This window comes from Ascaphus truei, chromosome 4 (assembly GCF_040206685.1).
Source record: "Ascaphus truei isolate aAscTru1 chromosome 4, aAscTru1.hap1, whole genome shotgun sequence".
Taxonomy (NCBI): Eukaryota; Metazoa; Chordata; class Amphibia; order Anura; family Ascaphidae; genus Ascaphus; species Ascaphus truei.
Window position 1 is genome coordinate 210,006,463 of NC_134486.1, and position 12,840 is coordinate 210,019,302.

Here is a 12,840-nt window from a genome sequence, read left to right on the forward strand (position 1 = left end):
CCTGATTTTCCAGGACCTCGCGCCAACAACTCTATCCAAACGAAGGAATCTCCTGCCGGTGACTAAGCTACTCAGAGACAGTGGAATACGGTACCGATGGGTCTTCCCCTTCGGTCTACTAGTGCTGAGGAATGGATCCGCGGTGACCCTGAGAGGTTTAGAAGATAAAGAACCATTTCTAAAAAAATTGGGTCTGCCGTGCGATTCCACTCACCTAGAGGCTGCTGAGACAACCTCTCCTGAGCCGGACTGGAATAAAGTGAAGGCGTCGGTGAGAAAGCAGAAGGATAAAGCCCTTAATTGATGCCAATAAAGGATGAGTTAAGCCTTAAAAGGGTGATGCCAGCGAACTGTCTGTTTGTTCTTAAGTTACGTGCATAAAGTTGCAGAAATTTAAAAGTTCAGAGGTCTAGCCAGAAGCAGTGGCCATCTTGGATCCCCACCACGATGAGGCACACAGGAACATGAAGAGGCATGAGTCGCCCCGGACAAAACATAAGAAAGCAGAAAGGAGAGCGGGAGCATGCTGCTGAACAGGCGATATCACCCGCATACATATACCCTCCCTGACTGGATCCAGAACACGGATATTAACAGACACTTGAGACAGAACTGTGGCTATAAGGAGGCAGAGAGAAGAAGGGGAACGAGGGGAGAGGGGAGTCCAGAGAGGTTCCAGACGGCCTAACTTAACACTGGGACAGGATACGGTTCAAAAGAGAAAGCGTCTGGAACAGAGCTTTGTCCCAATGTGGCAGAGCACGAAGTTTCAACTGCCCCACATGATCACACTGAATTTTCTATGTTTTTTGCTTTCTAATCATTAGTCTTTGCGCTCTACAAAATGATAGATATCTATATAACCAGGTGATTAGGTGTACATGTGTATATATAGTTTAGATATATAAACGATAGAAGCACAGTTATGGGGTTGTGGGTAAGTGTATGAGGATATATAAATACATATATATATAAATATGGAGGAATAAGAACAGAGTATAGAATATAGGGTATATATAATACATAGACAATAGAATAAGCATAGAAATATAACAATAAAGATATAATAGAATATGTATAAGTATGCATAGTTATGTAGATATTGCAGTTATAGGTGTTACTGTATAGGTATTATGGGTATAGATATAATTATTCTTTGTTAAACACAATATACCACGATGTGCCTCAGATACTTACAATTAGGCCTCTGATATCCGCCACAACATGCAGTTACACTTGTTTGTAAAGAGTTAAGACGTTACTTTTGTGATTGATATTAACTAATATTAAAGATTAAACAGAGCCGAGGTGGTGAGGGGGGGGGGATCCAGCACCAATAGAGCTACGGTGCACTGAACTAAATCTAGACAGACCAGGAGCAAACTGGAAATTAAATGAATCCTTATTGAAAATTCCGGGAATCGCCCAACTAGATGCTAGAGAAATAGATCAGTACTTTAAGATAAATCTAGGGTCAGTAGATTCTCACATGTCCCTGTGGGAAGCACACAAGGCCATAATAAGAGGAACGCTAATAAGCCTAGCCTCACGAAGAAAGAGAGAAAGAGAAGCGAAAATGTTAATGCTTCAGTCCAAATTAAAAGACCTATTAGAAAAACATAAGAAAGATAATAATCCAAATACTCTCAAAAGCAGAAGAGATAACAGAATTGAGTTGAATCTATTGTTAACCTCCAAGGCAGATAACTCCCTGAATTGGTCAAAAAGGGATTTTTTAAAGAAAACAAACAAGCCAGATACCTTATTAGCAAATAAATTAAGTAACAAGCTCCCAAACTATAGTATCAAGCTGGTTTGGAAAAATACCCAGGCGCTATCTCTATATGGTGTATATGGGAGTGTTCATAAACAAAATAAAATAAAATGAAAAATATGAAGGGTGTAATACAGCATTTGGATTTCACGTATTTTTCTTGTGGTGCCCTCCTGTGACTCGAAACCCCAACAGGATCTATCCAGGACCCTTAATGGTAATGGAACACAAAGAGATGGGGGAGCACAGTATGAGGAAGAGTATGTATTTAAGGAAGGTATATCTTCTTTAGCTGGTGATCAATGTGGTGAGATCACCTCAATTGGTTCATCAGCTGTGGGATAAACTCAATGGATGGGAAAATACATACATATAAATGTATATGGAAATTAATGTATAACTTACAGGGCCTTGTGTAAGTTCTATTACATCAAGTTATCTTTAACTCTCAGCTGTTTCTTGTGATGTAGGTTATTCTTCTATCTTGTCTTTATCTCTCGCTGGTTCTGGGATGTTCCTCACGGCAGAAATCGCTTCCTCCTCCTAGAGGTCTCCCTCTCACAGAAATAAAAAGGCAGTTAAATCGATACAAATCATATGCAAACGACAACTGGGATGCGGGGAGGTAATGAGAGAATAATATGATAATATTCGTCACTCACACGGGCTGATGTGAGTGTTCTCCTATAAGGGTATCTTGGTTTCACCTTTTTCAAATAGTTGATGTTGAAAATGGCAAAAAGCTCCAGAAAATGGGGTCTAGTGATATTTTGCATTTGACACAAATGGACAGGTAGAATGAACCATATGTAGTCACCTGGCAATATGGTGAGAGGGGGGAGGGGGAGATGGAATAAAAATAGATTCAAATACTCACACGAACCAGTGTGAGTACACACTGGTAGAGGTTTATTTAGCTTCTTTTTCAATTTTTGAGTCCTTCTGTCTTCCTTACATCTGGTGTAGATGTAATTGCTCCATGCAGTGGTGGGATACAGACCATAGTGTACAATGCTGTGCTCAGGATGTACAAAAGCTTTATTTAAAAAATAAACAAACAAAATGATAAAAACTTGTGATAAAAACAATGAAGCACTTCAGAAAGTTCTAAGAAAACATGGGGAGTCGCTCAGTGGTGGGAGGTAGGTGATCTCTGTCTCCGCGTCTGGATTGAGAGCTACGACGTCACTTCTGGCTCCTCTATGGTGGCTGCAACTGTCCAAAGTAATGAGCTACGCATTTCGCCCTGTGCAGGGCTTCCTCAGGCTCTTTAGATGGGGATGGGCCAGGTACTAGCTGGTTATATATGGTAGCTGGCCAATCCCTCTCCTTCTTCAATTAGTTCTTCTTTAACCAGGTTCCCTGATCGCCACCACCTTTTGGGGTGCGCGCGCATCCTGGAGTGCGTTGCGCATGCATCCTTGCGTATTAGTATTGTGAGCTGTGGTGAAAGGTAGAAGTTCTAATTGCTAACACAGTTGGGCGCGCGTCCGGAGACAGGTTGCGCGCGCATCTGCACGTATTGATGTTGCAGGCTTAAGTAAAAAGTATATTCATACATTGTTATATATTCCACATATTGTTATAAAAATGACAAAAACCCGAGTATTGCCGGAATGGACATAATTTAAATGCTATATATGTAAGTGAGATACAATGTAATAGATCTGTATGTAAAATATAGTGCATCTAAAGTGAATATAGTATGTATATATATATTCAACATGAAAAATCAAGTGGTATATTGGTGTTGAGGACACCTTATAGTGCTTAAAATAATGCTTAAAATAAACCTTAGTGTAATATTAAATATAATATTATAATATAAGAACTAAAATATCTATGTAATTTGTCATGTAACAAGTGTTAAACTTAATTTAAATATAGGGGATATGGTGTTTGTGTAGAAATACATGTGAAGAATTAAAAAATTGATAAATTAAAAATGTATCAAATTGTTCTTTTAGTCCCAGTGTTCAGAATGAAACAAATGTCCAGACGTGTAAGATAGCCATATATATATACAGACATAATTGGCGTCAATTTCAAAGGTCTGTGATAGAAGAAGGAGAAAGTAAGTAAATGCGATATATCCGTGATGGTTCATGATATATGTTTATCTTATCTTATACACCAGACTCGGAGAGTGTTGGTGGGTGTTTAATACAAGGCTCTATAATATTTACAGTGTCATAATATGACATCTGTATTAATAATGTGAAGAGGAGAAACAAAAAGATGTATAAGGAAATAAATGTAGAAACAAATGAATGAATAAATAAATGAATGAAATAGAATAAATCAAAGTGCTGGAGGGAGATGGTGGGGAAATAACTGGAAGTCACATGAAAACCCCCAGGTCTATTTCTATATTGAGACCTCTGGGGATCAACGTCTTAAGTCTATAAATCCAGACTTTGACTAAAATGCTTGGAAACACTGTGTGTCATGACTTGTTTACGTATATTGCCCATGTGTTCCAGCACGTGGACCCACTGGGGTCCGCATGGGCATGACAGTAAGTAAGATTTTTAGAAAGGCTCCCTGCATAAAATCTAGACTGGCCCCCAGCACCTTCAGAAAAGAAGAGGAGTCCAGAATCCAAAGTTGGCTGCCCCCACCGATAGGCTTCTTTGGATGTTTTGGATGCAAGGCTTGCAAGCAGGTATCTAAGGGAGAGAGAACTGAATTTATTTCTAATGTTACACAAGAAAAATTTAAAATAAAACAAACCCTAAACTGCCGCACCGATCACATTATGTATTTACTGTCATGCCCATGCGGACTCCAATGCATGGGCTGCACCTCAAGACCCCTGAGGGTCCGCATGCTGGAACACATGGGCAATATACGTAAACAAGTCATGACACACAGTGTTTCCAAGCATTTTAGTCTGTTTCATGAAGGCAATCCAGATGGCCTGACGTGCAAAGGCATAGAGAGGGTACACAACCATTTGAGAGGTGGAGATAGGCTACGAAAGTTATGCCAACGAGAAACTTACTGGATTTATAGACTTAAGACGTTGACCCCCAGAGGTCTCAATATAGACATAGACCTGGGGGCTTTCATGTGACTTCCAGTTATTTCCCCACCATCTCCCTCCAGCACTTTGATTTATTTTATTTCATTCATTTTTTTATTCATTCATTTGGTTCTACATTTCTTTCCTTATACATCTTTTTGTTTCTCCTCTTCACATTATTAATACAGATGTCATATTATGACACTGTAAATATTATAGAGCTTGTATTAAACACCCACCAACACTCTCCGAGTCTGGTGTATAAGATAAGAACAAACATACATCATGAACCATCACGGATATATCGCATTTACTTACTTTCTCCTTCTTCTATCACAGACCTTTGAAATTGACGCCAATGATGTCTGTATATATATGGCTATTTTACACGTCTGGACATTTGTTTCATTCTGAACATTGGGACTAAAAGAACAATTTGATACAAAAAAAATTTGAATTTTTTTTTCTAATTTTTAATTTATCAATTTTTTAATTCTTCACATGTATTTCTACACAAACACCATATCCCCTATGTTTAAATTAAGTTTAACACTTGTCACATGACAAATTACATAAATATTTTAGTTCTTATATTATAATTTTATATTTAATATTACACTAAGGTTTATTTTAAGCATTATTTTAAGCACTATAAGGTGTCCTCAACACCAATATACCACTTGATTTTTCATGCTGAATATATACAGTATATACATACTATATTCACTTTAGATGCACTATATTTTACATACATATCTATTACATTGTATCTCACTTACATATATAGCATTTTATTTATGTCCATACCGGCAATGCTCGGGTTTTTGTCATTTTTATAACAATATGTGGAATATATAACAATGTATGAATATACTTTTTACTTAAGCCTGCAACATCAATACGTGCAGATGCGCGCGCAACCTGTCTCCGGACGCGTGCCCAACTGTGGTAGCAATTAGAACTTCTACCTTTCACCACAGCTCACAATACTAATACGCAAGGATGCACGCGCAACGCACTCCAGAATGCGCGCGCACCCCAAAAGGTGGCGGCGATCAGGGAACCTGGTTAAAGAAGAACTAATTGAAGAAGGAGAGGGATTGGCCAGCTACCATATATAACCAGCTAGTACCTGGCCCATCCCCATCTAAAGAGCCTGAGGAAGCCCTGCACAGGGCGAAATGCGTAGCTCATTACTTTGGACAGTTGCAGCCACCATAGAGGAGACGGAAGTGACATCGTAGCTCTCAATCTGATCTGTCCAATGAGATATTCTCTGCCAATGAGATTTGTCCATGGAGGCTTTGCGCCAATTCCAACTGTGTGACGTCACTGTTGGGGGCGGTTGGATCACGTACAAATTCAGAAGTGCGGACGGACACGAACATACTCTTCGACAAAGGGATTGCCTCCCGAAACGCGTCAGAGTGTTTTTGTACCCCTCACTCACCATGGAATAAAGATTTTTTAACTATTTTTGCTGGTTTGTAGACCCTGTTTTTCTACACATAGCTGTGCTCCGTCCTGGACCTTCTGGACCGTTCTCTCTTACCATATATAACCAGCTAGTACCTGGCCCATACCCATCTAAAGAGCCTAATGAAGCCCTGCACAGGGCGAAACGCATAGCTCATTACTTTGGACAGTTGCAGCCACCATAGAGGAGCCGGAAGTGACGTCGTAGCTCTCAATCCGGACGCCACTGAGCGACTCCCCATGTTTTCTTAGTACTTTCTGAAGTGCTTCATTGTTTTTATCCCAAGTTTTTATCATTTTGTTTTGTTGAATTTTTAAATAAAGCTTTTGTACGTCCTGACCACAGCATTGTACACTGTGGTCTATATCCCACCACTGCATGGAGCAATTACATCTACACCAGATGTAAGGAAGACAGACGGACTCAAAAATTGAAAAAGAAGCTAAAGAAACCTCTACCAGTGTGTACTCACACTGGTCCGTGTGAGTATTTGAATCTATTTTTATTCCATCTCCCCCTCCCCCCTCTCACCATATTGCCAGGTGACTACATATGGTTCATTCTACCTGTCCATTTGTGACAATTGCAAAATATAATTAGACCCCATTTTCTGGAGCTTTTTGCCATTTTCAACATCAACTATTTGAAAAAGGTGAAACCAAGATACCCTTATAGGAGAACACTCACATCAGCCCGTGTGAGTAACGAATATTATCATATTATTCTCTCATTACCTCCCCGCATCCCAGTTGTCGTTTGCATATGATTTGTATCGATTTAACTCCCTTTTTATTTCTGTGAGAGGGAGACCTCTAGGAGGAGGAAGCGATTTCTGCCGTGAGGAACATTCCAGAACCAGCGAGAGATAAAGACAAGATAGAAGAATAACCTACATCACAAGAAACAGCTGAGAGTTAAAGATAACTTGATGTAATAGAACTTACACAAGGCCCTGTAAGTTATACATTAATTTCCATATACATTTATATGTATGTATTTTCCCATCCATTGAGTTTATCCCACAGCTGATGAACCAATTGAGGTGATCTCACCACATTGATCACCAGCTAAAGAAGATATACCTTCCTTAAATACATACTCTTCCTCATACTGTGCTCCCCCATCTCTTTGTGTTCTATAGTATTCAAGCTATCAGACGTAAATCAGGAGCCATCTTCGCAAATCCCAAAGTAATAGTGGAAGAATTCAAACTATACTACGAAGAGCTGTACAATGGTAAGAAGGTGGCTCACAACCCCAAAACCACAGAAGCTATGAAATTTTTTCTATCAAGCTGAAAGCTGGTGGGAGTGACGGAGGAGGAGAGAGAGGTGTTGGGAGGGGAGTTTACCTTGGAGGAGATCTCCCTAGTGATCGAAAACCTGAAGACAGCTAAAGCCCCAGGCCCTGACGGTTTTTCAGGTTTATACTACAAAAAATATAAAGAATTACTCGCCCCATATCTGCTCCGCATGTTTAATGCTGTGCTAGCGGGAGCTACTTTCCAAGAGCAGATGCTCCAGGCGTCTATATCAAAATTGATTGCCAATAGATTAAGTCAGATCTTGCCTAGACTAATACACCCAGATCAAGTCGGCTTCATTAAAGACAAACAAGTGGCAGACAACACCTGACGAATCATTGATCTGGTAGAAATAGCCAATAGTGGAGACTAGAAAAAGCAAACCCTATTACAAGCACTCGGTGTGTATCGGATGATATGATTATATATTTAAAATCAATTTTAATGGTATTAAAGTAAAAAATATAAACATAACAAAGTGAATAAATCACTATGGTGACCAAATACATACAACAAGACAAACACTGTGTACATAAATGACAAAAACTGAAACCCAAGGTGTAACTTAATATTGAGTAAAAATACTCTTACTGATGAATAAGACCTAAATAGGTCACAGTTAATTATTACTAACCCTTGGGTACAGCACTAATAGTGAGAATTAAAAGAAACCTGTATATAGTGAACAGGTAGCGTACAGACTGATAATTTATGTATAGTTATAAGACATATACTTGTTCCTCCCAAAATCTGTAATTGCCAAGTGTAATAGCTACTCCATATAGGCACACAAAAATAGTGTATAATGCCTAGAGGCACGGATCAAAGTCCGTATCAATTTATAGCCCCTAATAATCACTAAAGTAGCGAGATACTGCTTAAAGAATGTACACATAAAACAGCTAAATAAAGCCCACAAAATGTGTTTAGGTAGCTCAGAGGCACGGATCAAATCCGTATCAAATTATAGCCTCCTAAATAAACACATAATCATTAACAAACAGATCAGTAGCTATCACACATTATATAGGTAAAATCAGGAACAGGGGTATCGCAAGCAGATAGGGTAACTTATGCAGGTAGCCAAGAGTGAGTAATTCAGCACACGTACTAGCTGCATGTAATGCCAAATGTAACATTAAAGCAAAAGTCTACAGTGTGTCAAAATAGACAGCCTAACATATTGTTGCTAACCCCCTTGTGAAGTGGTGTTAGGCACATCCCCTTACACTATGCGTGGATAGTACAGCATCAATATTTAGAGATGAAGGCTTGTGGCAAGTTTAAAGTGTCAGACCTGCATCATGGTGACTTGTAAGTCCTACCGGCACTCCAATGTGTTCAACCTCTTACTGCTGCGTACCAAAGTCATGACGTCAGTCTAGTCCTGCCTCCCACCTGACATACGTTTCGCAGAGGCACTTTGTCAAAGGTGGTGACGTCTGTGTAGACTAAAGAGGATGTGCAGTTGATCACCAATGAAACAATGATGCAGAGCAGCTGAGAATAACCTTCTAATGGCTATTAAACCTATGGAAACCACGGAGAGACAATAAAAACCGAGTTGAAGCCTAAAAATAAAATAAATAAATAATAAATCCTGTCTTAAAGACACTGTGATATTTGTGTCAGAAGGAACAAATTGCTGCCAGACGCATGCTAGATGGAGAAATCTAACAATGATCAGGTAAGTGAAGCAATCGGGTAAGTAAGGAAATATAAAATCTAGTACAGAGGCATAAAGGAAGGGTACAACCACGAACATGATGTAAATTTTGGGTTATTGACTCTTAGATGAACGGGGAAAACAGAAAGCCCTCATTGATCCCCCTTGGAGCTAATGTGCCCAAGGTATAAATCCATTTGGATTCTTTCTGCAAGATTAGACGATTCCAGTCCCCACCTCTCGGATTGGGGGGAACACTTTCTATTCCCAAAAATAGTAAGTTAGTGGTGTCTCCTTCGTGCACTTGATGGATATGATTGGCCAGGGGAGTATCAAGATGGTTACGGATAGCCCCCAGATGTTCTAAAATACGTTGGCGGAATTCTCTAATTGTCTTGCCAACTTACTTTTTGTGACACTGGCATATCATCTGATAAATCACGCCTTTCGTTCTGCAGTTAATAAACTGCCGAACTGTAAAGAATTTGGTGTCATTCCAGTTAGAGAATTTTTTAGTCACAGAGATGTGCACAAGCTTTACAGCCCTGGCACTTGAAGTTGCCAGCCGACCTATTGGTTAGCCAAGTGTTCAGTAGAGGTGGTTTAAGATGACTGTGAACCAGTTTATCCTTGAGGTTCAGTGCCCTTCTACTGACCAGTGTAGGTGTGGACTTCAAGACTTCTTTCAGGTCTTGATCTTCAGTGAGAATATGCCAGTGTCTGTTTAGTATGGTGCTAATTTCGGACCACTGGTTATTAAATGTTCCCACAAACCTTATCAATTTAGGGTCTTGAGAATTAGTTCGATTGCTGGTCAGTAGAGAGTTTCTATCAGAAAATTTAGCTCTACGGTAGGCTTTAGAAATAGACCTTTGGCTGTAGCCTCTCTCTTTAAACCTCTCTCTCATCTTACTTGCTTCTGTCTCAAAAGCTGTCAGAGTCGAACAATTCCTGCGAGCTCTCAGAAACTGACCGATGGGGATACCTTCCTTTAGTCGTCTCGGATGATGACTCTCAAAACGTAGAAGACTATTGGTGGCGGTAGTTTTACGATGTATAGTCGTTTCAACTCTGTCATCAATTCCCCTCATGATTTTTAAATCTAGGAAGGTAATCTCCTGTGAACTGATCTCATAAGTAAGATGTAAATTAAATTCATTGGCATTGAGAATTTTAATAAATTCAATAAACAACGCGTGTCCCCTGCCACAGGATCAGGATATCGTCTATATAGCGGACCCATAGTGAGATATGCGTAGTAAATATCTCATTCGCTTCTTGGAAGAACACCTCTGCCTCCCACCAGCCAAGATAGAGATTAGCATAGGTGGGGGCGCAGGTGGTCCCCATCACCGTACCTCTCAGTTGGTGATAGATGGTACAATTAAAGGTGAGATAATTGTGGGTCAAGATGAACCTCAGTAAGTCCAATACCAATTGGTTGTGTGTTATATATTCACAGCTCCTGCTTTTGAGAAAATAGGCCACAGCCTCAATACCTGTTTGATGTATAATAGAGGTGTAAAGTGCTTCTACATCAAAGGGTCGCAAAATTGGATCAATGTACTTACTGCTTTGTTCAGTGAGGTTAGAGATCCTGGACACAATTGGTCTCCCAGGGGGGGGGGGGAGCGGGGGTAAGGTGCCCTTATGTATTTTGGGCAAACAATAGAATGTTGCCAAAACTGGTGATGATGGTAGTAACTGGTCATACTCCTTTTTTGAAAGTGTCTTAGTCAATAGACCCTGGTCTAATATATGTTTCAATTCGTTCTTGAACATAGTAGTGGGGCTAGACTTTAAGATCTTATAACATTTAGTATCAGATAGAAGTCGGGTACACTCTTTGATGTAATCTTCAGTATTCAAAATTACTGTATTACCTCCTTTGTCGGAGGGTTTAATGGTGATATTAACATCATTTTGTAAGTCTTCCAAACCCCGACGTTCCAAATGAGACAAATTATCAGGCACATGTTTCGGGTAAGGCTCTCCAGATCTTTAATTACCAGCATCATGAACATCTCGACATTAGGACTGGTCCCTAGAGGGGGTGTAAACCTAGACCTTGGTGTCAGATCTGAAAAGGGACCTTCACCTTCAATCCTATTTGACTCTTCAAGGAGAGCAGTTAGATCCCTCATATTCTCAATATGCAGTCATCTTAAACCACCTCTACTTAACACTTGGCTAACCAATAGGTCGACTGGCAACTTCAAATGCCAGGGCTGTAAAGCTTGTGCACATATCTCTGTGACTAAAAAATTCTCTAACTGGAATGACACCAAATTCTTTACAGTTCGGCAGTTTATTAACTGCAGATCGAAAGGCGTGATTTATCAGGTGATATGCCAGTGTCACAAAAAGTACGTTGGCAAGACAATTAGAGAATTCCGCCAACGTATTTTAGAACATCTGGGGGCTATCCGTAACCATCTTGATACCCCCCTGGCCAATCATATCCATCAAGTGCATGAAGGAGACACCACTAACTTACTATTTTTGGGAATAGAAAGTGTTCCCCCAATCCGAGAGGTGGGACTGGAATCGTCTAATCTTGCAGAAAAAAATCCAAATGGATTTATACCTTGGGCACATTAGCTCCAAGGGGGATCAATGAGGGCTTTCTGTTTTCCCCGTTCATCTAAGAGTCAATAACCCAAAATTTACATCATGTTAGTGGTTGTACCCTTCCTTTATGCCTCTGTACTAGATTTTATATTTCCTTACTTACCTGATTGCTTCACTTACCTGATCATTGTTACATTTCTCCATCTAGCATGCGTCTGGCAGCAATTTGTTCCTTCTGACACACATATCACACTGTATTTAAGACAGAATTTATTATTTATTTATTTTATTTTTAGGCTTCAACTCGGTTTTTATTGTCTCTCCGTTGTTTCCATAGGTTTAATAGCCATCATTGTTTCATTTGTGATCAACTGCACATATATAGCTCCTTAATCTACACAGACGTCACCACCTTTGACAAAGTGCCTCTGCGAAACGTATGTCAGGTGGGAGGCAGGACTAGACTGACGTCATGACTTTGGTACGCAGCAGTAAGAGGTTGAACACATTGGAGTGCCGGTAGGACTTACAAGTCGCCATGATGCAGGTCTGACACTTTAAACTTGCCACAAGCCTTCATCTCTAAATATTGATGCTGTACTATCCATGCATAGCGTAAAGGGATGTGCCTAACACCACTTCACAAGGGGGTTAGCAACAATATGTTAGGCTGTCTATTTTGACACATTGTAGAGTGTTGCTTTATTGTTACATTTGGCATTACATGCAGCTAGTACGTGTGCTGATTTATTCACTCTTGGCTACCTGCATAAGTTACCCTATCTGCTTGCAATACCCCTGTTCCTGATTTTACCTATATAATGTGTGATAGCTACTGATCTGCTTGTTAATGACTATGTGCAGTGCTTGACAAATCACCCAAAAATCTACTCGCCAAACCAAAAAATCTACTCGCCACCTAGTTCCGTCCCCAACCCCGCCCATAGGCCCAACCACAACCTCGCCCATAGACCCACCCACAACCCCGCCCATAAGCCCACCCACAACACCACATTTAAAAAAA

General features: G+C 40.0%; 1 protein-coding gene across 4 annotated transcripts in view; it reads right to left on the minus strand.

Moving 5' to 3' along the window:
• The window catches only part of CATSPERE (catsper channel auxiliary subunit epsilon), an 891,786-nt gene that overhangs the window by 394,904 nt on the left and 484,042 nt on the right, over positions 1–12,840 (minus strand). The window lies entirely within an intron of this gene.